This window comes from Bacillus rossius, chromosome 11 (genome assembly GCF_032445375.1).
Source record: "Bacillus rossius redtenbacheri isolate Brsri chromosome 11, Brsri_v3, whole genome shotgun sequence".
NCBI lineage: Eukaryota > Metazoa > Arthropoda > Insecta > Phasmatodea > Bacillidae > Bacillus > Bacillus rossius.
The window spans coordinates 21,066,656-21,094,427 of record NC_086338.1 but is presented as its reverse complement, the minus strand read 5'-3'; the positions used below and the strand labels follow the sequence as shown (position 1 = coordinate 21,094,427).

The following is a 27,772-nucleotide window of genomic DNA, read 5'->3' as shown; positions in this document are numbered from 1 at the left end:
CTCCAACAGCTCCAAAAGGCTCCAAATGCTCCAAACGGCCTCCAATGCTGGACAGCTCCAAATGCTTCAAATGGCTCCAACAGCTCCAAAAGGCTCCAAATGCTTCAAAAGGCTCCAATTATCGCATCTGTCTAAGTCGGCATTTTCTCTTTTGCTCCCACTGCTCCAACAGCATTATGTTATATGATTCTATAGATACTTTGTTACGTAGCTACAGGTCTACGAGGTTCCAATGCATCATGTATACGAAGCTTCCAGAACACAAGGTTACGAGACTGCGAGGCTACAGGACTACGAAGCTTCCAGGACACGAGGCTACATGGCTTCGAGACTACATGACTCTAATTGATTACAATAGCACCACTCAGTGGTGAGAGGTAGGTTATCTAATGCAAAGGTACTTGATGCATGTAGTTCTGCTTTTCAACAACTGATGTCGCCACATGTTGCTTGCAGTTAAATAATATTTAGCTCTTTTATGCGGGATGCGGGATGCACACTAACGATCGCAAAAGATGAATGGCTTCGCTAGACACCAAGGAGAAGGAATTTCGTCTTGTACGTTAAAGCTTCACAGAAGTCTCGTGATATATTATTTGACCGAGCAATGATTTTTTTTTGTTTCCACCTGATAAAATTATTCATGCACAGATCAACTTCTCATCTGTAACCAGAATCACTCGGAGAACACCATCAAATGTCTAGTCAGGAATAATCAGAAGCACTCGGAGAAAACCACCAGATATCTAGTCAGGAATAATCAGAACCACCAAGAGAAAACCATAAAAAAATATTGTCAGGAATAATCAGGAGCACATGGAGAAAACCACCATAATATTGACAAGAATAAAAAGGAGCACCTGGAGAAAACCACCATAATATTGACAAGAATAATCAGAAGCACACGGAGAAAACCACCATAATATTGACAAGTATAATCAGGAGAACACGGAGTAAACCACCACAAGTTTTCTTTGATATCATAAAATTACAGAAAAAAAATTTAATAAAAAATTTAAAATAAATACAAAAAAAAAAATACAAAATCAAATTCTGGCTTGTACTAGAACTCTAACTTTGCAAGTCAATGATAAGTTCACAAGCTAGTAGAATTTGATTTTGTATTTTTTTTTGTATTTATTTTAAATTTTTTATTAATTTTTTTTTCTGTAATTTTATGATATCAAAGAAAACTTGTGGTGGTTTTCTCCGTGTGCTCCCGATTATACTTGTCAATATTATGGTGGTTTTCTCCGTGTGCTCCTGATTATTCTTGTCAATATTATGGTGGTTTTCTCCATGTGCTCCTGATTATTCCTGACAATATTTTTTTATTGTTTTCTGTTAGTGCTTCTGATTATTCCTGACTAGATATCTGGTGGTTTTCTCCGAGTGCTTCTGATTATTCCTGACTAGACATTTGATGGTGTTCTCCGAGTGCTTCTGGTTACAGATGAGAAGTTGATCTGTGCATGAATAATTTTATCAGGTGGAAACAAAAAAAATCATTGCTCGGTCAAATAATATATCATGAGACTTCTGTGAAGCTTTAACGTACAAGACGAAATTCCTTCTCCTTGGTGTCTAGCGAAGCCATCCATCTTTTGCGATCGTTAGTGAGCATCCCGCATCCCGCATAAAAGAGCTAAATATTATTTACCTGCAAGCAACATGTGGCGACATCTGTTGTTGAAAAGTAGAACTACCTGCATCAAGTACCTATGCATTAGATATCCTACCTCTCACCACTGAGTGGTGCTATTGTAAACAGTTAGAGTCATGTAGTCTCGTAGCCATGTAGCCTCGTGTCCTGGAAGCTTCGTAGTCCTGTAGCCTCGCAGTCTCGTAACCTTGTGTTCTGGAAGCTTCGTAAACATGATGCATTGGAAACTCGTAGACCTGTAGCTACGTAACAAAGTATCCATGGAATCATATAACATAATGCTGTTGGAGCAGTGGGAGCAAAAGAGAAAATGCCGACTTAGACAGATGCGATAATTGGAGCCTTTTGAAGCATTTGGAGCCTTTTGGAGCTGTTGGAGCCATTTGAAGCATTTGGAGCTGTCAAGCATCTGGAGGCCGTTTGGAGCATTTGGAGCCTTTTGGAGCTGTTGGAGCCATTTGGAGCATTTGGAGCTGTCAAGCATTTGGAGGCCGTTTGGAGCATTTGGAGCCATTTGGAGCTGTTGGAGCCATTTGGAGCATTTGGAGCTGTTGGAGCTAAGAAGTAGTCAAGTACTCGTGTAGACTTGTAGTCCTGTATTCTCGCAGTCTCGTAAACTTATGTTCTAGAAGATTCGTAGCTCCATGGAACTGAGGAAAGCTGGCTACATACAATAATAGTTTGTTTTACTTGCATTTGTATAATGTAAAGAAATAAAATAAATATTTAAATTATAAGAATTTAATGTTTTTATTTCTTGTATTCTGATTTCTAACTAACACTTATCTCGTAACTTGTGCTTCCTTTTTGCCTTTTTTTATTGTTGATGGAGCTTCCAAATGTGCTGCCTTTTCGTTGTCGGTGCTTCCAAATGTGTTGCCTTTTCGTTGTCGGTGCTTCCAAATGTGCTGCCTTTTTGTTGTCGGTGCTTTCAAATGTGCTGCCTTTTCGTTGTCAGTGCTTCCAAATGTGCTGCCTTTTCGTTGTCGGTGCTTCCGAATGTGCTGCCTTTTCGTTGTTGGTGCTTCCAAATGTGCTGCTTTTTCGTTGTCGGTGCTTCCAAATGTGCTGCCTTTTCGTTGATGGTCCTTCTATTTTTAATGTTGTTTTGACTCTAGTATTATTGTAGATGGTTCTTGATTTGACTAGCGTATTATTCCATACGGTGCATGTATATAAGCGAGTCCTAGACAGCAGGATGCTCAGTTTGTTACTGACATCAGCGGTGTACGGATCGCCTAGTTTGTTTCTTCTGGTGTATGAGTCGTGTCAATTAGCTGTTCTTGAGACCTCGATGGCATCTTTACCAACTTTAACGTCGAACTCGATGGAGGATGTACCATCGACTACGGGAACCATGACGTCAGCGCCGACGATGTTGGAGCAGATCCCGTTGGCAATGCCTCTGACAACACTGGAGGAGACTTCGATATGTTCTGTTCCACCATCAGCTGAAGTTTCATCATCAGCAATGGATTCTTCAACTAATGAAGAGCGTACATTGCGTCAGTGCAAATACTGTGACGCATCATTTACTATCACCTCAAATGCTCGCAGACATGAAAGAAGCAGTTGTTCTAATAATGTTAAAAGAATACAATTTCAGTGCAATAAGTGCAAAAAACTAATTTCACGTCTTGATAGCTTACATCTTCATTATAAAAAATCCACCGAGAAAGTTAATTTGCGAGTATAATGAACCTGGTTATTGTTTTGATTCATGTGTTGTACCAGCTGATGAGACTATATAAGTGAGACCCTGGTGATATGGACTTTAGTCTGTCTCTGTCTGCGGTAATGAACGGATCGGATAGTTAGACTTGTATAACATAATAGACCTGTATCTAGCTATTCTTGAGAACTCGATGGCATCATTACCACTATCTACACCAACCTGGATTGAAGGTCTACCATCATTAGTGCAGAGCACGATGACAACGTCTACAGCTACACCTGCTCTCTCAGCACAGCAGAAGATTTTGACGCGTGCAACATCTTCCGCAAGCAGACCACAACGGCTTCAGAAGTTAACATGTCAGCAGTGTTACAATGGTTGTCAACAGTTCCAGTGGCATTGATGAAGGAAGGAGCATCCAGCGGTGTTCCATCACCCGACTGCACGTACTGTGAGAAGATCAAAAACTTGAAATTACGGAATTATGTAATACATAATTGTAGTAATAACTCTGAACGCATTAAATATCAGTGCAACAGGTGTTTAAGCAAGTTTGTACAATATGGAAGATTAAAACGGCATCTTAGGAATTGTGATAGCCTGGCTGTACATTCATTGGAATCGAGCTGTATATTTTGTAACAAAACATTGGCAAATATTCAAAGTGCACAACGACACAAAATATATCACTGTCCTTTTAATAAAGTCGATAATTCGACTTTGTGTGCAAATTGTGGTGTACCAATATGTCGAGCTGATAAACTGAATAGGCATTTAAAGTCATGTAAAGGACATAGTCCGTATAGTAAGAAGACTGTTTGAATCGTGAGATCCACGAATCTTTGGTAATTTGTCTGTGTGTTTTTTGTACTTGTGGTAGTGTATAATTTATGTAATAAAAGTTTTTTTAAAAGAACTTGTGGTGTTTTTTATTTTCTCAAACCTGACACTTTAGTGGTACTTTTTTTAAAATATAAAGTTGTTTTGTATCGGACAGGGATCGAACCAAGGATCTTAGTCGATCTAATCAATCAGTATATAGATTACAAATTTGTTTAATGAATTTTGAACTTTTTCCTGAATCTCTAGCATTAAAATTACGCATTTCCAATATGGTGGTCTTGATGTCTGATAGGATAATGGTCGTAGAGGATTTACAGTCTCTTTACGAATGTTGAACATGGTTTATTGAAATTATTTTTTATGTAAAATTAAACATTATTACTTCGATCGGGTATCGAACCGAGGACAGGAGCGGATCGAATCAATATGTAAATTAATGAGTGATTTATTTGATGAATTTTGGAACTTTTCCCGAATTTCTAGCTAAATAATTACGGATTTTCAAGATGGCGGCCAAATGACAAGATGGCGGCTGTCACAGTTATACATGATTACTGCACTGTAGCGGGTTAGAATAAAATTATCCAGATGGAAATGTACTCTTTAATACGAGTACACACACAAGATGGCGTACTCCAGCAGGTGGTAGCTCCTGGTAGCATCTACTGAACATAAAATGTCTGGTCCGTGATGGTCGACAAGGACAAAATCAAATTTCAATGTCCAGGTCATGTTCAAGGTCAAGGTCAAATTTCAAGGTCAAGGTTCAAGGTCAAGGTCAACTTTTAAAGTCAAGGTCAAATTTCAAGGTCAAGGTCAAATTTCAAGGTCAAGTTCAAAGGTGTGGTAACTAGATAATTATACTACATGGTATCGGCACACTCTAGCAGACGAAAACACGATGGTGGTCTCCAGCGGATGAAGACAAGATGGCGGACATGATGTCATACCAGTTGACGATATATACCTTGGTATTAATGGTGGTAGATCAGTCTAGGTAGCTTTCATGGAGGAAGGATCGACTGTTTACTCTCGCCAGGAATCGAACCAAGAACGTACATCGATATAATCAAACAGAATTGAAATACGTTAATTTTTTGATGAATTTTGGAATTTTTTTCATTAAAATCGGATAATAAATAAAGATTTTCAAGATGGCGTACATGACGTCATACTACCGGATTATATATATGTTATGAAACATGTGGTGGGAGTCAGTCTGCTTGCAGCCACCGCGGGGGATGGATCGGTCGCCATTTTTTTAATTTTTTTTTGCCCTAATCGGGTTGGAACCGAGGACTCCGAGCTCCATGACGTTAATGTATGATTTTTATAAATAATTTATTAAAATTTTATTATTTTTTTTATAAATTTTAAATTTTTTCCGTTGAAATCGAATAAATAAAAAAGTTAAAGATGGCGGCCGTAACGGAAATTGCAACGGTGACGTCATTAATCAAAATGGCGGATAACACATCGCAGGAATTTTCGAGAACACAATGACCTCATCCAAAATGGCGGATCCAAGATGGCGGATCCCAAATGGCCGCCGTGATCTACTTGTCCCGTTACGATGTGTCCCGTTACGTTGTGTCCCGTTACGCTGTGTCCCGTTACACTCATCCACACAATCCAAGATGGCGGACACCGGCACCGGCACCGGCACCACATCCTGCATCCTGTTTCCGGAGCCCCCAAACTATACTACTGTTGATACCTGTTGTGACCTGCGATGCATCTGCACAGAAGCCCAAACGACATGCGTCTCGTAGTTAAGTCAGTGATCCTGTCTCAAAAAGCACCGAGGCAAAGCTAAGTCCAGGTCGTGGTCACAGATATCGTCGCCCAAGTCTCACCGAAGCAGTCATCGCCGAATAATTTGACCAGTTGGATACCTGTGTTCCTGAGCTTGAGACTGTGCCTGAGTCCGAGACCAGTTAACCAGTTGCAACCGGAATCCACGAGGCAGTTTATGCAGCGTTTAAAGCGTTGCTTGCGAATATGCTTATTATCTTTAAATAATTTGTATTTTTTAAAAATAAAATTGTAAAACTTGAAATTTGTGGGCTTTGATTTATAGATTAAATTAAAATCCCTGCATTTAAACCTAGTAAAAAAAAATTAACAGTTGTTTTGACTAACGTAGTATATCAGCAGCCGTACGGACCGAAAGACAGGTCCCTCAGTCCAACTATAACCATGGTGCAGTGCGGATCGTCTTTTCTGACAAGTCTGGTGCATAAACCCGCTAGTCTTGAGAACTTGATGGCATCTTTAATGTCGACATGGACGTATGTTCTCCCATCGGCATCGGAAACCTCGATGACAGGGACGACAATGGCAGCAGAGAACTCGATGGCACCGACGGCGATTACACCGGAGATTTCAATGTTAGCTACACTGTAAAAAAAATTGTGTAATTTTACCCGAAAGTATGTGGCAGCACTATCTCCACGCATGTTCATGTATTTTAACACGTACATGTGTACGTGTATTTTTACAGTACATATAAGGTATTTTTACAACTGCAATGAAGTGTAATTTTACGAAACCTTTTAGTATTTTTACTAACCAGGATAACATAATACATGTACTCAGTTCATGTAATGTTACTATAATTGCTGACATTTTTCCACAACGTTATAGTAAATTAACATAAACATTGTTAGGGTAGTTTTACCTAAGTAGTTAATAATTATTTACACATCATGTAAAAAGACATGTACAATAAGGGTGTAATTTTACCGTACCAGTTAGTAGATTTGATTGATAACCATGTTAAATAACACGTACTTCGTAGGTGTAATTCTACCATACCAGGTGGTAATATTAACTGATCATCAAGTTAAATAACATGTACTTTGCAAGTGTAATGTTACCATACCAGTGAGTATTTTTTATCGATAACCGTGTTAAAAAACACGTTCTTTGTTGGTGTAATTCTACCATACCAGTTGGTAATATTAACTGTTCATCAAGTTAAATAACACGTTCATTGCAAGTGTAATGTTACCATACCAGTGAGTATTTTTCATTGATAACCATGTTAAATATCACGTACTTCGTTGGTGTAATTCTACCATACCAGTTGGTAATATTAACTGATCATCAAGTTAAATAACACGTACTTTGCAAGTGTAATGTTATCATACCAATGAGCATTTTTCATTGATATCCATGTGAAATAACAGGTACTTTGTTTATTGTAATTATATCGTACCAGTTGGTAATATTAACTGATCAAGTTAAATAAAATGTACTTAGCAAGTATGTTACCATACTAGTTAGTAGTTTTGATTGATCACCATTGTAACATTACACGTGCTTTGTAGGAGTAACATTACCATATCGGTATGAATTTTTGATTAAGCATAGTGTTATGTCCCATGCTCTCTATGAACAAAATTGTAGTTTTACTTAACATTTGTTATATTGGTGTTAAGGCCATAATACTTGTCCTTGCTCCAATATATACACCATTTTGAATTTTACTAAAATGTGTATGTTGCAAGTGTCTCGTATGCACAGCAAGGCTGTGTGCACGACACCAAAGCACGATAAGCAAAGTAGCAAAAAAAATTTCAGGTCGATTGACATTCACCTATCACGCCCATCTATTAAACACATGATGTTCCACCAATCACAAGTATAAAATATGTAAAATACATAGTTGTCACTGAAAGCTTGCCACACTAAAACTTTCAGAGGGGGGAATGGATAAAATCACAAATGGCAGTGGTTTCAAATATTTCATTAGAGCACGAAGTTTGTTTGGTCTTAATTTTTTGTTTATGTTAGTAACACAGCATACTATAACTACAATTTCCAGAACGTTTAGGGGTTTTGTGAATTAATTAAGTAGGTACCAAGTAATTTCCAACAGAATATAACTTCGGCCCAAAGTTTGTTGTCATGGAAGAGTACTTTACTACTGGTGGTTTGACAAAGAAAAATAAACTTGTGAATTATGTTAAAAAGTATTTTTCTATGCATAAGTTGGCTGCAGTACAAAAGCATGATTTATAATGGATATACATCCTAATGTAATTGATTGGCAACGACTGGACGGATGCACCATGTCATTGGAATTCTGACTTTATTGTCCACAGACTATCAATTTGTATAGCAATGAGAATATATACTATTAAGTTTTTACAATTGAATTTGAAGAAATGTCAGTAATCAAATATTTGTAAAAAAAACTTAATTAAAAAATGAATGTTTACATAAACATCAAAAGAAAGATGACCTTACAACTAAATATTAAACCTCCAGGAAGCAGAATTTATATAAAAGTATAAGCACAGCTCATGTCTAAGTCAAGTCCTCACACACTTATATATGGATACACTCATAAAAAATTGATTTTAAGTGATTGCGTTCATATAACCACAAACTATCAAAACTTTACCGCAGAGGCTACACAACAGGCAGGAGCCGTGGATTTGTTTACTAAAAGTGACATCTATGCCATTAGACAAAAATGTTAAATGTAACTCAGAATGTATTTTCAAGTTCTCAAATGCCTACATTATTAAATATGGGGCCATAACATTAAAATTATTTTTTCATATCATAGTTTAATAAATACGACTGTCATTTCACTCCACAATACTACTAGTTGCTCACTTTGTATTTAATATAGTTTAGAAATAAAAAAAAGAGTATGAATAGACACAAGTGCTTTCCGCAATGCATGAAGTAACTGTACAAATATATACAAGCACGATATAATAGGGTATTTGTCAGGTTTTAGGTAAATGTCTAAAATTGTTCATTATGACATAATACCTAAGCAATTTGACTAATTTTTTGTGAAGTTATTTATTTTCTATGAAAATCACCATTAAATTTTAAATGAATAAAAAAGCCGCCAAAATTGTGAGACGCCATGTTTGCAGGTCACCTGATGTCATGACGTCACATGCTTGTAAACAAACTGTCAGCTTTCACGTCGCAATGCGGCTAGTGAGAACTTTGATATTCTTACTGTTATGTGAAATAGCTTACAAATGGTGCGTAGTGCCACAATGCACTAACACGTCCGTTAAAACACCGGAGAAAATATTTGTCAGCATTCCGAAGAAATGTAACATCGTACAAAAGTGTTTAATGCTCGCTCGCAGAAACCCGAAAGATATAGCAGCAAGTACTAATGCTTTCATGTGTTCCGTATCGCGTATCCAGGTTTATCCCTTAAGCTGGAATCACAATGCCCCGACGGGTCCGACACGACAGGCCCGACAAACTGTCGTGCAGCATCTCAGCACGACATATTTAAAACCGTAGGGTCACAATACCACGGCAAAAATAACCCGACGATTTTCAATTTGGCCTTCAGCAAATCGTGCCAAGCTAAATACTTCAATGAAAATACATCATATAATGCGCTAAAAACAAAGTAGGCTCTTTTATTTATTATTGACAGTTGAAGTGCAAAAAATACATTTAGTCGTCTGCGATACGAAGTAAGGTTAAGTTGATTCGTAAAACAGAGTGTAGTTTATAATAGTTACAAGGAAACAAGATAAAGATATGTCAGTGAGGGACAGAAAAATACTCCTGATGTTAGCTGTGCGAAGAATTAAAAAGAATCGAAATGTTAAAAGATGGATTCTAAAATAAAGTCTTTAACCATAAACACGATTATATCTGTTTATGTCTATACAAATAGACCAAGGCAAGCTACAAAATTTTCAATTCACCCACACGTAAAACGAAATTTCACTTTTCAGCAAAAAGATTTACCAAGTAGGTAAATATTTTTGAAATATAGTTCTGTGCTGTTTCCTTTCCGTTGCCGTTTTCTTTTCTGTCGGGCCCCGACACGACGAAATTATAAATAGAATCTATTCCTTGCGGGCCGTCGGGCTGACGTCACGGCGAGCTTGTATTTCATTGGCTGTTGAACTGGTCGGGCCTGTCGTGTCGGGGCCGTCGGGGCATTGTGATTCCAGCATTACTCCTAATGGCATGATTCTATAATTATTGATCCTGTAGTAAATGATGCTTGCTGTTTGAATTCAGTACGTGGTAATATACTGCAAAAAAACAAAAACTTGTGATCTACCAATGAATTATGATCTTGATTTGAATAAAAAGTGAAATATATCGTGCATTCAACTTACGACCATTAGTAATTATTTTACCACAAATTTGGATTATATCCAGGATCTTTCGACGAACTAAAACAGAACAATTATGTACCACAGTAACAAAAAATGTACAGGTTCATGCCATCCATAGCAAGAGACCAATTTGGATACGCGATACGGAACTCTTGCCTATTAATGTAATGTTGACATAACCCTGGTTCACAAAACGATTATTTGGGGAATAATTTTATACCTATATACATTGAAATACATACTTCATTTCATTTTTATTCGCTTTAAATTAGTTCTAACGGGAGCCCTACTTTTGTTATTGATGGTCAAACCAATCAATCTGTCAACATTATATAAAATGTTTACAATCATAAAATGTTTTTAGGCTTTTATAATTTACTTAATTATTTAAAAGTATATTTTAATCATTTATAATAACACAACGCTACTTTCACGTTCTTTAATTCTGCAGCATAAAAATCGGGATTGCTTTTAAAAAATAGTCCGACCATTATTGCGTCTATTCTCGGGAGGTTTCCACTGTCAGCTTTAATGAAGTTGGTCTCCATTATATTTTTTCTAACAATTACAATAATTTCTTACTTTTAGTCAGCATTAGATAAGAATACTAGTTAATATGACGAAAAAAAACTTTAAGAAAACACCGATGCACCGTACAAAACTTCGACTGGCATTTACTGTTTACAAGCAGGTGACGTCACGCCAGATTCAGCCAATCCCGTGCGTTTTCAAACACGTGGTCAAACATGAGAATTTAATTATTTAATTAATGATTTCTTATAAGAATCATAATTATTTCAGAATAATGCGTTGGCTAAATTGGTTTTGAAAAATGTTTACTGTAAAGCTAACAACATTTAATTCAATATTTTAACTACAATCAAATACCCTATTTACTGTTTATAGGCATCGTACAGAAATTGAGACTTGACATATAGATAACAATGTGTTTGTATTTCAATTAATTGGTAGTAGCAGCTGGTGTATATATCACTGATTGTTGAGGACTCGCAATAAAATATCCGAGGTTGAGCGCTTGATCAGCAACAGAATGATTTGCAGGGAGAAGTAGTGTTTGCGCCCCTACAAATTGTGTTAGTTCTACATATAGGTACTTATATCTTACTACCGTACATATTAAAACAAGGATTAATAACTACATTATGTTGCTTTTATACCTCATATTGTCATCTTATACCAAAACTAGCTGCCCAGCTACGACTTTGCCCGCGTGGAATAATGTAAGGTAAACAGTTGGGCAGCTGTCTTTAATATACATGCCCTCCCCACAGCCCTTTTCTGAGGAAATTCTTTGGAGGTATTCTTTTGATATAAATTATTTTCCCATGTGTGAATTGTGCTTGAATAATGACATTTGGAGAGCACAGTTTCCCCCACCCTTCATTCCATACACTGCTCTATATCCGACCCATGTTCCCCTTATCGGCTCTCTAGTCCTAAGTTAGAGCAGTTCAAATTAATCGAGTGTTACATCGCTATCTTCTGGCTGTCGATAATATTTGTGCACATATCACAGTAATAAATTTCGCAAAGTATTACGTGGAATACGGACCCCCCCCCCCCCCCCCCAACATAACATAGCAGACTTAAATACTCGACAATGCTTCAAGGAGATCGTTAGAATGTTTTCTTGAGTACAGGCCCACACCAAAGAGGTTTATCTCTAAATATGGCAAAAAGTAACTGCTTATTTCTCCATGGTCATGCTCATTTTACAGGAGTCTTAACATTTTACTGCTTTTCACATCATTAAGTTTCAAATTTCATAAAATCCAGAAACTGATTTGTAGAAATTTTCACAACCTTACTTCTTATCAAGATATCATCTCAACAAATTTAACAGATACAGATAATTAATTAGAAACCTATTTTGTTTTTGACGTGACAACGTCTAATAAATCGATGAACGCTGGCTGCACGCACGAAATTGTCCCACTACGGATGTCCCACTACGGATGTCCCACTACCGATGTCCCACTACATGCGTGGCATCTCTCGGGTATGTTGCGGACGGTACAGAGAACGGCCGGCACGTGGCGGCGTACTGGTTCGAGGTTATTGTTGTGCAACACGCCACGGGAGTATATTCGCAAGGAAATGGCGTTCTTACAAGTACGTATTATCTTAATTACTATTGTAATACAGTATATTTAAACAGTGTTGTATGAGTATTGTTTTAGCTGTGTAACTAAATATTTATTGCTGGTATGATACTTTTCACGCTTTGGTTTGAAATTGGTAATTATTTGTCATGAGTTATTATTTGATAAATTAAATCACACACCGTATTATAGTTATGAGCCCACGAGCGTGTAAATATTTCGAGTCCAACAGATAATATGCTAGTTAAAAGAAATTCAAACAAACATCGTGCGTGGAATAGTATTAATTTACACCATCTGAAACATGTATTCTCAAAATGGACTCGTGGTCGTGTGGTCAGCGTGGATGACTTCTAATTGAAAGGTTAGCGGTTCGAATCTTGGTAGCTACGAATATTTTTTGTACTTGTAAAAAGAAATACGTCGCACGCAACATTTCAAATGTAATAAATATATTTGAATCTATGAATGCAAATAAAAGAAATGTATTAATTAATTTGAACATTTCATTTCACTCCTTTGTATCCATACAAAATATTGACAATTCAATAAAATTGATTCAATGTTTTTATAAAAGTATGCAGAGGTAGATTTTATCATACAAAAGATAGAAAAATTTAAAAAATTCTTCCTCAAAGAATATAATATTTTTAATGCCTAAATGTTATGGTTGCAAAAACCTATTACGGCTCAGTCTCAAGCCGAATATGATATTTCCTTTTCTTCTGGATCAATAATTTCATCAATGTTTTGTTATGACGTTGTCACGTTAAACTATCGTCCGTAAACCGACTTTACAGACAACCAATTTTTTTAACGGCTTAAAAGTTTGAATTTAGAAAATTTCTGAAAATACTTTAGGTATTTAAATAAACCTCATTCTTAAGAAAATAACACCTCGGTACATTAGGTAATTTAAGGGAAAGAAAAGAAAAAAACATTCTACTGCCTTTCACCCTCTTAACAAATTTTGCAAAATTGAAAAATTTGCTAAAAAAACCCATTGGTCTAGATCCAACGATTTGGGCTGTGCGTTGATGAATTAATTATTGAGTAAATGAGTTAAACACTTCATTGTATTACAATAAACCCATCAAAGATTAAAATTAAAAAAATCTCTAATTGTCATTGGAAACACTTGTATCTAGACCATTGTCTTCAGGAAAAGTTTTCCTATACCAAGAAAAATATTTCATGTTTAAAAAGTGACTGTTTTACGCTATTTACAGTTAAACACAATCTTAAAGAAAAACAATGCAACAAAGGCAAGTTTCTTGAGGACATGGCTTGTCGGTATGGGTCTTGACTGTAAAAGGTTTCAAAAAAGTTAATCTCTAGAGAATAAATACTTAACATAAATAACTAACACCACGCTGAAATTATTATCCTACTATCAATAGAAGCACAGAAGTTTTACAAATTTAAAGTTTTAAACCCCAAATAATAATTGCAAATAAGAATTGATTGGTAACACACTAACAATAATACAATAAACAAGTCCGAATACACCACAATTTACATAGTATGCTCCGTTACCATCAAACATGTTAAAAATAGCTTAACTAAAAAACAGCTTAAAATTTATAATCTCAAAGCTGAAATAATACAAAATGGCTGTAATAACAAATCACGAAATCTTTTTTATAAACAATAAAGAAATGTGACACAGGTTTACATTCATAGGTGTGCATTATCAACATTAAAACTTACATTTATAGAGGTACATATCAAAATTTAAGAAGAAAATCATTTTACTATTTACAATCTCCACATTTCTTTGAAATGAGTCAGAGTCTCTATTAATGACGCCACTCTTGTGTGTACAGCAGCAGGTTATCGTTTTACTCTTTTAACCTTAGATCCTTCTCCATTTATATGGAACACAAGTCTGTAAAACATCAAAAAATGAATATTAGTTTAGTGCACTGTAAATAAAAACATTTTATCAAGCCTTCACTTACCACTGAATATTATATTTGATCTCTACAAATAAAATAGCAAATTATCATCTACAAGTACAATTTGTTATAGTTTTTAAATTTTATTACCATTGGCGATTAACCCTAGTGTACCTTCACATCTCAATTTAACACTTACTAACTTCATTTAAATTTATTATTCTATAAGTTACATACGTTTATAGCCTATCTTGATATGTACTCTGTTAGAAATGTATATTACCATTCATATCATTAGTATTAATACAAAAGCAATTTATGTATTTATTGTATGCAGACCTTAATTTTGGTATTCCATATTTATAGTAGATAGTATCCGATGTGGTTAAAATGACAACATTTCTTTAGAAATTTTTGAGAGTATTAAAAAAGAAAAAAATATATTAGATCTCTGAAAAAAGATAAATTATGTATGATGCAACATTTATCAAACTTTAAACTGAAAACTGAAATTTGAAAGCAACACCCGAAAACTGAGAAAGTACACAGAATTTTTTTTTCCGGGTGAGATTTGATTGGCAAGTAGCTTAAAGTATGATAGCATGAAATCAGAGCAAGCATTACAACTGGGAGAACATTTTTGAGGAAACACCAAAAATCTGTAAAATATTCCACTAAAAATTAAAACCTATGATGTATAAAGTTTTATGACAGTGACACAGGCTTTTATAATCTATATGCAAGAACTCCAATATACTACTACTGCCACTACCATGTGTCACACTCCTCTCCCTTGAACTTAGGTGATGATAAGTAGGAAGAACATGGATCACAGAAATCAGAAGGGGAAGGTGAATTGTAGAAAGCATATTATGTGTAGGTATATGGTCTTGAGTTAAGACCTGGTGTGGTATTCATATTGTAATGCGTTGTACAGTTTCCTAAATAAGGGTACATGTCCAAGTAAATAATTTAGTGTTTGTGTTTACAAATTGAACATAACTCCTCAGCAGTAATGAGTATGTTATTGGACTGTACAGCTGCTGTGTTTATAATTTTTAAATAACTGTCTTCAAGCCAAAAGTTACAACAAAAATGTCATCAAACTAAAATCATGTGTCCCATTACTGAATCGCGTATAGCAACAAAAAAATGCATAATTTTTTATCTGTTTGAAATTGTGTTAGCTTTGTATATGTTACGTAGGCGATTAGCTACCCCTCACAAAAATATTTTTTTTTGCATCCAGTTCTCCCAAGGCAGCTAGCTTGTAAAGTCAAAATTATCTTGCAGTGCAGGCATATACCTTTCTAATAAAATGACCTATACCTAAATGAAATATTGGTTTTTGCAGGGTGTATGCCTGCACAATTGGCTCATATTTTACATTGGCCTGCAGTCATAGGAAAACTATGCAAGCAAAATATTTTTCATATGTGTAAACTGCTCTCACAAGTAAAATTTCACAAAACTAACAACTTAAAACAAATATAAAATTATATTTTTTGCACTTAAGGGTTAACATAATGGGATTGTTAAAACACATTTATCAGAAGAGATCTGTTGAAATTTAGGTACCAACAGTCCTAACAAAACAAAATAAATAATTTATCATAAATAGTAAGTTTAATTTCGAGCATTCAGCATCAGGCAAGTGCACCCCAAATAGTTACTGATTCAGAGTTGAAAGTGTCTATCATTATCAGATGGGAAATTTTGTGTAAAAAAAGCCGGACAAGGTTAAAAAACAAACCGATGTGTGGAAACCACATGCTAACTGAGTGTCTAGAACAGCATGGCAACAGTGCAATGGCTATGTATGTATGTGGCCGCTGTGACTTGGTATGGCATTATATCACCATCTTCCAACCAGTTTACATTGCTGTTCTCTAGCTATGTACATTGGTTGATTATGTTTATCTCAGAACACTTTATCTATAATAGTTTAACACACGAGAGCTTTATACATACAACTATTAAAGGAAAATACGCACATAGACACAAGGAACAATCAGTTGACCCAAAATTTGTAGTCAACAAAGAACTATGGTGCAGCACTAGCTAAAAACTTGATGGAAAAACATTGGATAATTTAGTCAAAATATATTTCAAAATTATTTACTAGTTAAAACATTTTCAATGATTTACCGGCTGTGAAAATTATTCCCGTCTATAATTATACAACACATAAATTTTTGTTTGGGTAAGTAGCTGCGTGAAACTGAAGGTTTAATTATATTTTCGTTTTACCTCAATGTGATTTCTTGTGTGCAAGCAAAAATATAAACGATGGAACAGTGTGTGTGGCAGTTTTTGGCGTGTATAATCATGATGGACACGCAGTTTTTGATTAGAATAGAATAAGTACTATTTGCAAGGTGAATGAATAAGAGCCAGAAAAAGATTGACAGAGACAGTGAGAGAATAAGTGGAGCTAAGAGGATGGACCTGGGAGGATGTGGAGAGGGAGGAAATGTACTAAGGCAGAATGACAAGGAGACTTGTAAACAACATGGTGAACAGGAGTGGAATATTGATGATGATGTTGATGATAATGATGAAGAAGAATTAAGAGGGCGATAAATGGCTAGAGGTCAAACCAGTTAATGCAGATGAGTAGTATATAATAGCCGGTCCTGAAACTGGCTTCTGGCTGTGGTGCCTGTGGTGCCGACCGCCATCTTGGATTGTGACGTCACGGCGGCCATCTTGGATGACCTTGACCTTTGACCTTGACCTGGAATTTGATCCTCAAAAATCGCCAAAAATGACCAAAATTGGGCAAAAATTGCCCAAAATTCCTCAAAAATCGCCAAAATTTCAATTTTTTTGAAAAAAATTTCCGCCAAAAAATCTCAAATAATTCCACAGTTCAAAAATTAGGATTTCGAAAATCCTCAAAAGTCGCTTTGCCCTAGAAAAAACGAAAACTCCTAAAAGCGGCTTAAAACTCCTAAGAGCTAGCCGCTTATAAGCCGCCGACCTTGAAAATAAGGATGTCATGGCAGCCATATTGGATGATGATGTCACCGTTGCAAATTTTGTTACGGCCGCCATCTTTAACTTTTTTATTTATTATCCGATTTTAATGAAAAAAAATTTAAAAATTTATAAAAAATCCATTAAATAAAAATTTAATAAAATATTTATAATAAATGTAGTTTACGACACGGAGCTCAGAGTCCTCGGTTCGAACCCGGTGAGTTCAAAAAAAACTAAAAATGACATCCGATCCTTCCCTCGTGGAGGGCGCTGGCATACTGACTCCCACCACTTTTTTCAAAGCATATATATCGACAGTGAGCATGACATCATGTCCGCCATCTTGTCTTCGTCCGCTGGAGTCCACCATCTTGTTTTCGTCTGCTAGAGTGTGCTGACGTCATGTTAATATATTGTTATGTTCTCCATACCTTTAACCTTGTATATTAACATTAAACTTTGACCTTGACCTTGAACTTTGACCTTGACCTTGAACTTTGACCTTGACCTTGAACTTTGACCTTGACCTTGAAATTTGACTTTGACCTTGACGTCCATCATGGATTCGACATTTTATGTTCAGTACATGCTACCAGGAACTACCACATGCTAGTGGTCATTGCCATCATCTTGTTTTCGTCTGCTGGAGGGGTATCCATATTGTGTGTACTCGTCTTACCAAAATGTTAGTTTTATTCTAACCTGTTACAGTGCAGTAATCATTTATTATTACCGAGGTGGCCGCCATCTTGAAATTTGGCCGCCATCTTGAAATCATGTAATTATTTAGCTAGAAATGCGGGAAAAATTCCAAAATTCATCAAAAAAATCACTCATTAATTTACATATTGAATCGATGGATCCCTGTCCACGGTTCGATTCTTGACCAGTGACAGTTGTAACTAAATATTAAATAAATTTTAGATTCTCTTTTCCATTACATTTCACAGAGTTTATTAATCATTCGCTCTACGAAAATCAACTCAAGTCAATATTCCTCACCAACGAATTAATACAGTACCGCTATGCATTACATGAAAGTCTAATTGTTCAATAATCGGAATAACCTATAAGCCGTTCATGTACAAAGCCACACATATAGATCAATTGTCTTCAGTCCATGAGACCGAGTCATGTAATTATCAGTCGTATAGGCTAGAAATTTCAGGACCGCATGACCTTCGTCGTTATCTAATTGTATACAATTAATCCATCGTGACATTTTTTTATACATACTAAGGGACTAAGTGACCTTGAAAAATATTTTAGTAACACCAAGAGGTTTTAAACTAGTAAATATTCAATCACTACATTTTGTACTACGCGCAATCAACGAAAAGGTAGCACCGCCAACGAAAAGGCAGCTCATTTAACATTGGCTCCAATATTCATTGGCTCCAATATTCATCGGCTCCAATATTCATCGCCTCCAATATTCATTGCCTCCAATATTCATGGGCTCCAATTGCTCCAAATGCTCCAATATTCAACGACTCCAATATTCATCGGCTCCAATATTCATCGGCTCCAATATTCATCGACTCCAATATTCATTGGCTCCAATATTCATGGGCTCCAATTGCTCCAAATGCTCCAATATTCAACGACTCCAATATTCATCGGCTCCAATATTCATCGGCTCCAATATTCATCGGCTCCAATATTCATCGGCTTTAATATTCATAGGCTCCAATATTTATTGGCTCCAATATTCATCGTCTCCAATATTCATTGACTACAATATTCATCGGCTCCAATATTCATCGACTCCAATATTCATTGGCTCCAATATTCATGGGCTCCAATTGCTCCAAATGCTCTAATATTCATTGACTCCAATATTCATTGGCTCCAATATTCATTGGTTCCAATACTCATCGGCTCCAATATTCATCGGCTCCAATATTCATCGGCTCCAATATTCATCGGCTCCAATATTCATCGGCTCCAATATTCATTGGCTCCAATATTCATCGTCTCCAATATTCATCGGCTACAATATTCATCGGCTACAATATTCATCGGCTCCAATATTCATCGACTCCAATATTCATTGGCTCCAATATTCATGGGCTCCAATTGCTCCAAATGCTCTAATATTCATTGACTCCAATATTCATTGGCTCCAATATTCATTGGTTCCAATACTCATCGGCTCCAATATTCATTGGCTCCAATATTCATTGCCTCCAATTGCTCCAAATGCTACAATATTCAACGGCTCCAATATTCATCGGCAACAATATTCATCGGCTACAATATTCATCGGCTCCAATATTCATCGGCTCCAATATTCATCGGCTTCAATATTCATCGGCTCCAATATTCATCGGCTCCAATATTCATCGGCTCCAATATTCATCGGCTCCAATATTCATCGGCTCCAATATTCATCGCCTCCAATATTCATCGGCTCCAATATTCATCGGCTCCAATATTCATCGGCTCCAATATTCATCGGCTACAATATTCATCGGCTCCAATATTCATCGCCTCCAATATTCATCGGCTCCAATATTCATCGGCTCCAATATTCATCGGCTCCAATATTCATCGCCTCCAATATTCATCGACTCCAATATTCATCGGCTCCAATATTCATTGGCTCCAATATTCATGGGCTCCAATTGCTCCAAATGCTCTAATATTCATTGACTCCAATATTCATTGGCTCCAATATTCATTGGTTCCAATACTCATCGGCTCCAATATTCATTGGCACCAATATACATGGGCTCCAATATCAATTGGCTCCAATTGCTCCAAATGCTTCAATATTCATTGGCTCCAATTGCTCCAAATGCTTCAATATTCATCGGCTCCATTAATTTGCTCGCTCCAATATTCATTGGCTCCAAAAGGCTCCAACAGTCTTTTTGCTCCTATATTCATTGGCTTCATTATTAATTGACTCCAATATTCGTTGGCTCCAATATTCATTGGATACATCATTCATTGTCTTCATCAGTCATTGACACCAACAGTCTTTTGGTTCCAAAAAGTCTTTTGACTCCAAATATATTTGGCTAGAATTCTTCGAGTCTAAGAGACTATGAGGCCACATGGCTACGAGTCTAAAATAATCTAGCTGGTTACATGTTATACATGGCTCGTGAGGCTACATAGCTACGAAACCTCTAGAAAACGAGTTTACGTGACTGTGTGGATACAGGAATACAAGTCTACATGACTACTTGGCTACGAAGCTACGAAGCTACTCGTCTACAAGGCTTCAATTGTCACATCTGTCTTCGACGGAATTTTCTCTTTTGCTCCAACTGCACCATCAGCATTGTTTTATATGATTATAAGGCTACTTGCTTACGTAGCTTCAAGTCTACGAGGCTCAAATACATCATGGCTACGAGACTACGACTCATGAGGTTACGAGACTATGCGATTGCAAGTCTTCAAGGTTACGTGATCGCGAGGCTATAGGACTACGAAGCTTCCAGAACGCATGGTTACGAGACTGCATGTCTAATTGGCCGCGCGTTTACGAAACTTCATGTCTCTAACTGTCTACAATAGCACTATTCAGTGGTGAGAGTTAATTTATCTCATGAAAAATATCCTGTTTAAAGTAGTGTCGATTATTGTCATCAGATGTCATCACGTGTTGCATGCAGGTAAATAATATTTATTTATTTTATGCGGGATGCGGGATGCTCACTATCGATCGCAATAGAACGATGGCTTCGCTAGGCTCTATGGAAAAGGAATTTTGTTCTTCCAGTAAGTGTTTCACAGATTTCTCAAAGCATATTATTAATTTGACTGAGTAATGATATTTTTTTAAATTCCACCTGATAAAAATATCGCAAGTTTTGATTTAGTAGCAGAAAGTAACGAATTAAATGTAACTCCAAATAAAATGTCATGTCTCATTAGAAAAAAAAAAATATCCATGCAGAGAGCGGTTTCTCAGAATAGTCAGAAGCACTTGAAGAAACCACAGGAATGATCGCAAAAACACGGGAAAAATTATCAAAATATTGACAAGAATAATCAGGAGCACACGGAGAAAACCACCATAATATTATCAATAATAATCGGAAAAACACGGAGAAAACCACCATAATATTGACAAGAATAATCGGAAGCACACGGAGAAAACCACCACAAGTTTTCTTTGATATCATAAAAATTCAGAAAAAAATATTTAATAAATAACAAAAAAAAAATTAATAAAAATTTTTAAATGACAAAATAAAATACAAAAATACATAAACAGATTCTGCTAGCTTGTGAACTTCTCATTGTTGAGCAAAGATATAGTTCTAGTACAAGCCAGAATTTTATGTATTTTTGTATTTTATTTTGTCATTTAAAAATTTTTATTAATTTTTTTTGTTATTTATTAAATATTTTTTTCTGAATTTTTATGATATCAAAGAAAACTTGTGGTGGTTTTCTCCGTGTGCTTCCGATTATTCTTGTCAATATTATGGTGGTTTTCTCCGTGTTTTTCCGATTATTATTGATAATATTATGGTGGTTTTCTCCGTGTGCTCCTGATTATTCTTGTCAATATTTTGATAATTTTTCCCGTGTTTTTGCGATCATTCCTGTGGTTTCTTCAAGTGCTTCTGACTATTCTGAGAAACCGCTCTCTGCATGGATATTTTTTTTTTTCTAATGAGACATGACATTTTATTTGGAGTTACATTTAATTCGTTACTTTCTGCTACTAAATCAAAACTTGCGATATTTTTATCAGGTGGAATTTAAAAAAATATCATTACTCAGTCAAATTAATAATATGCTTTGAGAAATCTGTGAAACACTTACTGGAAGAACAAAATTCCTTTTCCATAGAGCCTAGCGAAGCCATCGTTCTATTGCGATCGATAGTGAGCATCCCGCATCCCGCATAAAATAAATAAATATTATTTACCTGCATGCAACACGTGATGACATCTGATGACAATAATCGACACTACTTTAAACAGGATATTTTTCATGAGATAAATTAACTCTCACCACTGAATAGTGCTATTGTAGACAGTTAGAGACATGAAGTTTCGTAGTCGCGCGGCCAATTAGACATGCAGTCTCTTAACCATGCGTTCTGGAAGCTTCGTAGTCCTATAGCCTCGCGATCACGTAACCTTGAAGACTTGCAATCGCATAGTCTCGTAACCTCATGAGTCGTAGTCTCGTAGCCATGATGTATTGGAGCCTCGTAGACTTGAAGCTACGTAAGCAAGTAGCCTTATAATCTTATAAAACAATGCTGATGGTGCAGTTGGAGGAAAAGAGAAAATTCCGTCGATGACAGATGTGACAATTGAAGCCTTGTAGACGAGTAGCTTCGTAGCTTCGTAGCCAAGTAGTCATGTAGACTTGTATTCCTGTATCCACACAGTCACGTAAACTCGTTTTCTAGAGGTTTCGTAGCTATGTAGCCACACGAGCCATGTATAACTTGTAACCAGCTAGATTATTTTAGACTCGTAGCCATGTGGCCTCATAGTCTCTTAGACTCGAAGAATTCTAGCCAAATATATTTGGAGTCAAAAGACTTTTGGAACCAAAAGACTGTTGGTGTCAATGACTGATGAAGACAATGAATAATGTATCCAATGAATATTGGAGCCAACGAATATTGGAGTCAATTAATAATGAAGCCAATGAATATAGGAGCAAAAAGACTGTTGGAGCCTTTAGGAGCCAATGAATATTGGAGCGAGCAAATTAATGGAGCCAATGAATATTGAAGCATTTGGAGCAATTGGAGCCAATGAATATTGGAGCCAATGAATATTGAAGCATTTGGAGCAATTAGAGCCAATTGATATTGGAGCCCATGTATATTGGTGCCAATGAATATTGGAGCCGATGAGTATTGGAACCAATGAATATTGGAGCCAATGAATATTGGAGTCAATGAATATTAGAGCATTTGGAGCAATTGGAGCCAATGAATATTGGAGCCAATGAATATTGAAGCATTTGGAGCAATTAGAGCCAATTGATATTGGAGCCCATGTATATTGGTGCCAATGAATATTGGAGCCGATGAGTATTGGAACCAATGAATATTGGAGCCAATGAATATTGGAGTCAATGAATATTAGAGCATTTGGAGCAATTGGAGCCCATGAATATTGGAGCCAATGAATATTGGAGCCGATTAATATTGGAGTCGATGAATATTGGAGGCGATGAATATAGGAGCCGATGAATATTGGAGCCGATGAATATTGGAGCCGATGAATATTGGAGGCGATGAATATTGGAGCCGATGAATATTGTAGCCGATGAATATTGGAGCCGATGAATATTGGAGCCGATGAATATTGGAGCCGATGAATATTGGAGGCGATGAATATTGGAGCCGATGAATATTGGAGCCGATGAATATTGGAGCAGATGAATATTGGAGCCGATGAATATTGGAGCCGATGAATATTGAAGCCGATGAATATTGGAGCCGATGAATATTGGAGCCGATGAATATTGTAGCCGATGAATATTGTAGCCGATGAATATTGGAGCCGTTGAATATCGTAGCATTTGGAGCAATTGGAGCCAATGAATATTGGAGCCAATGAATATTGGAGCCGATGAGTATTGGAACCAATGAATATTGGAGCCAATGAATATTGGAGTCAATGAATATTAGAGCATTTGGAGCAATTGGAGCCCATGAATATTGGAGCCAATGAATATTGGAGTCGATGAATATTGGAGCCGATGAATATTGTAGCCGATGAATATTGTAGCCGATGAATATTGGAGACGATGAATATTGGAGCCAATGAATATTGGAGCCGATGAATATTGGAGCCGATGAATATTGGAGCCGATGAATATTGGAGCCGATGAATATTGGAGCCGATGAGTATTGGAACCAATGAATATTGGAGCCAATGAATATTGGAGTCAATGAATATTAGAGCATTTGGAGCAATTGGAGCCCATGAATATTGGAGCCAATGAATATTGGAGTCGATGAATATTGGAGCCGATGAATATTGTAGTCAATGAATATTGGAGACGATGAATATTGGAGCCAATGAATATTGGAGCCGATGAATATTGGAGCCGATGAATATTGGAGCCGATGAATATTGGAGCCGATGAATATTGGAGCCGATGAATATTGGAGTCGTTGAATATTGGAGCATTTGGAGCAATTGTAGCCCATGAATATTGGAGCCAATGAATATTGGAGTCGATGAATATTGGAGCCGATGAATATTGGAGCTGATGAATATTGGAGTCGTTGAATATTGGAGCATTTGGAGCAATTGGAGCCCATGAATATTGGAGCCAATGAATATTGGAGTCGATGAATATTGGAGCCGATGAATATTGGAGTCGTTGAATATTGTAGCATTTGGAGCAATTGGAGCCCATGAATATTGGAGCCAATGAATATTGGAGTCGATGAATATTGGAGCCGATGAATATTGTAGCCGATGAATATTGGAGCCGATGAATATTGTAGCCAATGAATATTGGAGGCGATGAATATTGGAGCCGATGAATATTGGGGCCAATGAATATTGGAGCCAATGATAAATGAGCTGCTTTTTCGTTGGCGGTGCTACCTTTTCGTTGATTGCGCGTAGTACAAAATGTAGTGATTGAATATTTACTAGTTTAAAACCTCTTGGTGTTACTAAAATATTTTTCAAGGTCACTTAGTCCCTTAGTATGTATAAAAAAATGTCACGATGGATTAATTGTATATAATTAGATAACGACGAAGGTCATGCGGTCCTGAAATTTCTAGCCTATACGACTGCTAATTACATGACTCGGTCTCATGGACTGAAGACAATTGATCTATATGTGTGGCTTTGTACATGAACGGCTTATAGGTTATTCCGATTATTGAACAATTAGACTTTCATGTAATGCATAGCGGTATTGTATTAATTCGTTGGTGAGGAATATTGACTTGAGTTGATTTTCGTAGAGCGAATGATTAATAAACTCTGTGAAAGGTAATGGAAAAGAGAATCTAAAATTTATTTAATATTTAGTTACAACTGTCACTGGTCAAGAATCGAACCGTGGACAGGGATCCATCGATTCAATATGTAAATTAATGAGTGATTTTTTTGATGAATTTTGGAATTTTTCCCGCATTTCTAGCTAAATAATTACATGATTTCAAGATGGCGGCCAAATTTCAAGATGGCGGCCACCTCGGTAATAATAAATGATTACTGCACTGTAACAGGTTAGAATAAAACTAACATTTTGGTAAGACGAGTACACACAATATGGATACCCCTCCAGCAGACGAAAACAAGATGATGGCAATGACCACTAGCATGTGGTAGTTCCTGGTAGCATGTACTGAACATAAAATGTCGAATCCATGATGGACGTCAAGGTCAAAGTCAAATTTCAAGGTCAAGGTCAAAGTTCAAGCTCAAGGTCAAAGGCCAAGGTCAAGGTCAAATTTCAAGGTCAAGGTCAAAGGTCAAGGTCATAGTTCAAGGTCAAGGTCAAAGTTCAAGGTCAAGGTCAAAGTTTAATGTTAATATACAAGGTTAAAGGTATGGAGAACAGAACAATATATTAACATGACGTCAGCACACTCTAGCAGACGAAAACAAGATGGTGGACTCCAGCGGACGAAGACAAGATGGCGGATGTGATGTCATGCTCACTGTCGATATATATGCTTTGAAAAAAGTGGTGGGAGTCAGTATGCCAGCGCCCTCCACGAGGGAAGGATCGGATGTCATTTTTAGTTTTTTTTGCCCTCACCGGGTTCGAACCGAGGACTCTGAGCTCCGTGTCGTAAAGTACATTTATTATAAATATTTTATTAAATTTTTATTAAATGGATTTTTTATAAATTTTTAAATTTTTTTTCATTAAAATCGGATAATAAATAAAAAAGTTAAAGATGGCGGCCGTAACAAAATTTGCAACGGTGACATCATCATCCAATATGGCTGCCATGACATCCTTATTTTCAAGGTCGGCGGCTTATAAGCGGCTAGCTCTTAGGAGTTTTAAGCCGCTTTTAGGAGTTTTCGTTTTTTCTAGGGCAAAGCGACTTTTGAGGATTTTCGAAATCCTAATTTTTGAACTGTGGAATTATTTGAGATTTTTTGGCGGAAATTTTTTTCAAAAAAATTGAAATTTTGGCGATTTTTGAGGAATTTTGGGCAATTTTTGCCCAATTTTGGTCATTTTTGGCGATTTTTGAGGATCAAATTCCAGGTCAAGGTCAAAGGTCAAGGTCAAGGTCATCCAAGATGGCCGCCGTGACGTCACAATCCAAGATGGCGATCGGCACCACAGGCACCACAGCCAGAAGCCAGTTTCAGGACCGGCTATTATATACTACTCAGATGAATGAGATTTTTACACATCATTGAGGAAAGGTATAATGACCGATCCCAGTTGTCAGAATGCGGTTAATGTTGTTGTTAATAAGCAAAATTAATTAGTAAAAAGGTTTATATTAGCGTAAATTGACAACTTGCATAAAATAAAGTAATCGGAATAACAAAAATGTAAAAACTGAACGATTTACATGTAACATTATTTTATAGTATATGATTTTTTGAAATAATTATCTTCATACAATTGCGAATTACTTGCACACGCGTAAGTCACTGCACATTCATGATTGAGCCGAAAATTTTCCACTTCACTGTTTGGAGATAGGACACTTTTATTCCATCCCTTCAGGAAGACCCGAGCGCTGTAGATAATCCTCGCCATTAAAGTGGTCGGGTTCCCGCTGTTATCTGCACCTTGTTGACGAATGTGTTGAAGGGGTATAGAGGAAGGTCTGGTTTTCGATAACACATGTCTTGTCGGGTTACTCTGCATTTCTCTTGTCATTGTATTCGCGTCCACCTCATTTACACTATTCCTAGAGCATTCTTTGCACATATATATTTTATAGTACTGTTTATTTACAAATATTTAACTGGATTGTGGATATACAATTAATAATTTTTAGTTGCTTTTAGGTCACTTGGCATACATAATATTTTCAACCAAATGAAAAAAGTTGTATAAAAATGAAATGAACTAAATATACCATGGGATATTACTTTGAAAGACATTTATTGCAGGTTAAGTTTTACAGATTTAGCAGTTCCAACACTATAAGCACAGCACAAAATACGAATAATTACACAAAACTGTAAAGCTGATTTGTAAACAAAATACATAAGTTATAATAGTTTACCTCGTGGTTACATACAAATTGATAATATACATAACAATATTACAAGTTTTCAAAGCTATCATGCTGTGACGCCTGTGACAGCGTCACAAATTTTTTTTTGTTCGTGTCCGCGCGTTGTCGGAAGGTGTGCCTTATCGCGCCATCTAGTAGTGTTTTGCTCGAGAGTTGTATGCTAGCAGACGGGCTTATCCGTGCAGAGCTGCAAGCGGTGGACTGTTGAAATTAGCTACCGCGCATGCGCGGTAAGCGACCGGTCGAGCACAGCGCTGGACAGAGGGGAGAG

General features: G+C 36.5%; 1 long non-coding RNA gene across 1 annotated transcript in view; it reads right to left on the bottom strand.

Annotated features, from left to right (window-relative positions):
* Positions 1 to 11,464: 11,464 nt before the first annotated feature.
* Positions 11,465 to 27,772, bottom strand: part of LOC134536686 (uncharacterized) — a 34,721-nt gene continuing 18,413 nt past the window's right edge. The window contains exon 2 of the long non-coding RNA XR_010075839.1: positions 11,465 to 14,320. This is a non-coding gene — a long non-coding RNA (uncharacterized LOC134536686). The remainder of the gene's footprint in view (positions 14,321 to 27,772) is intronic.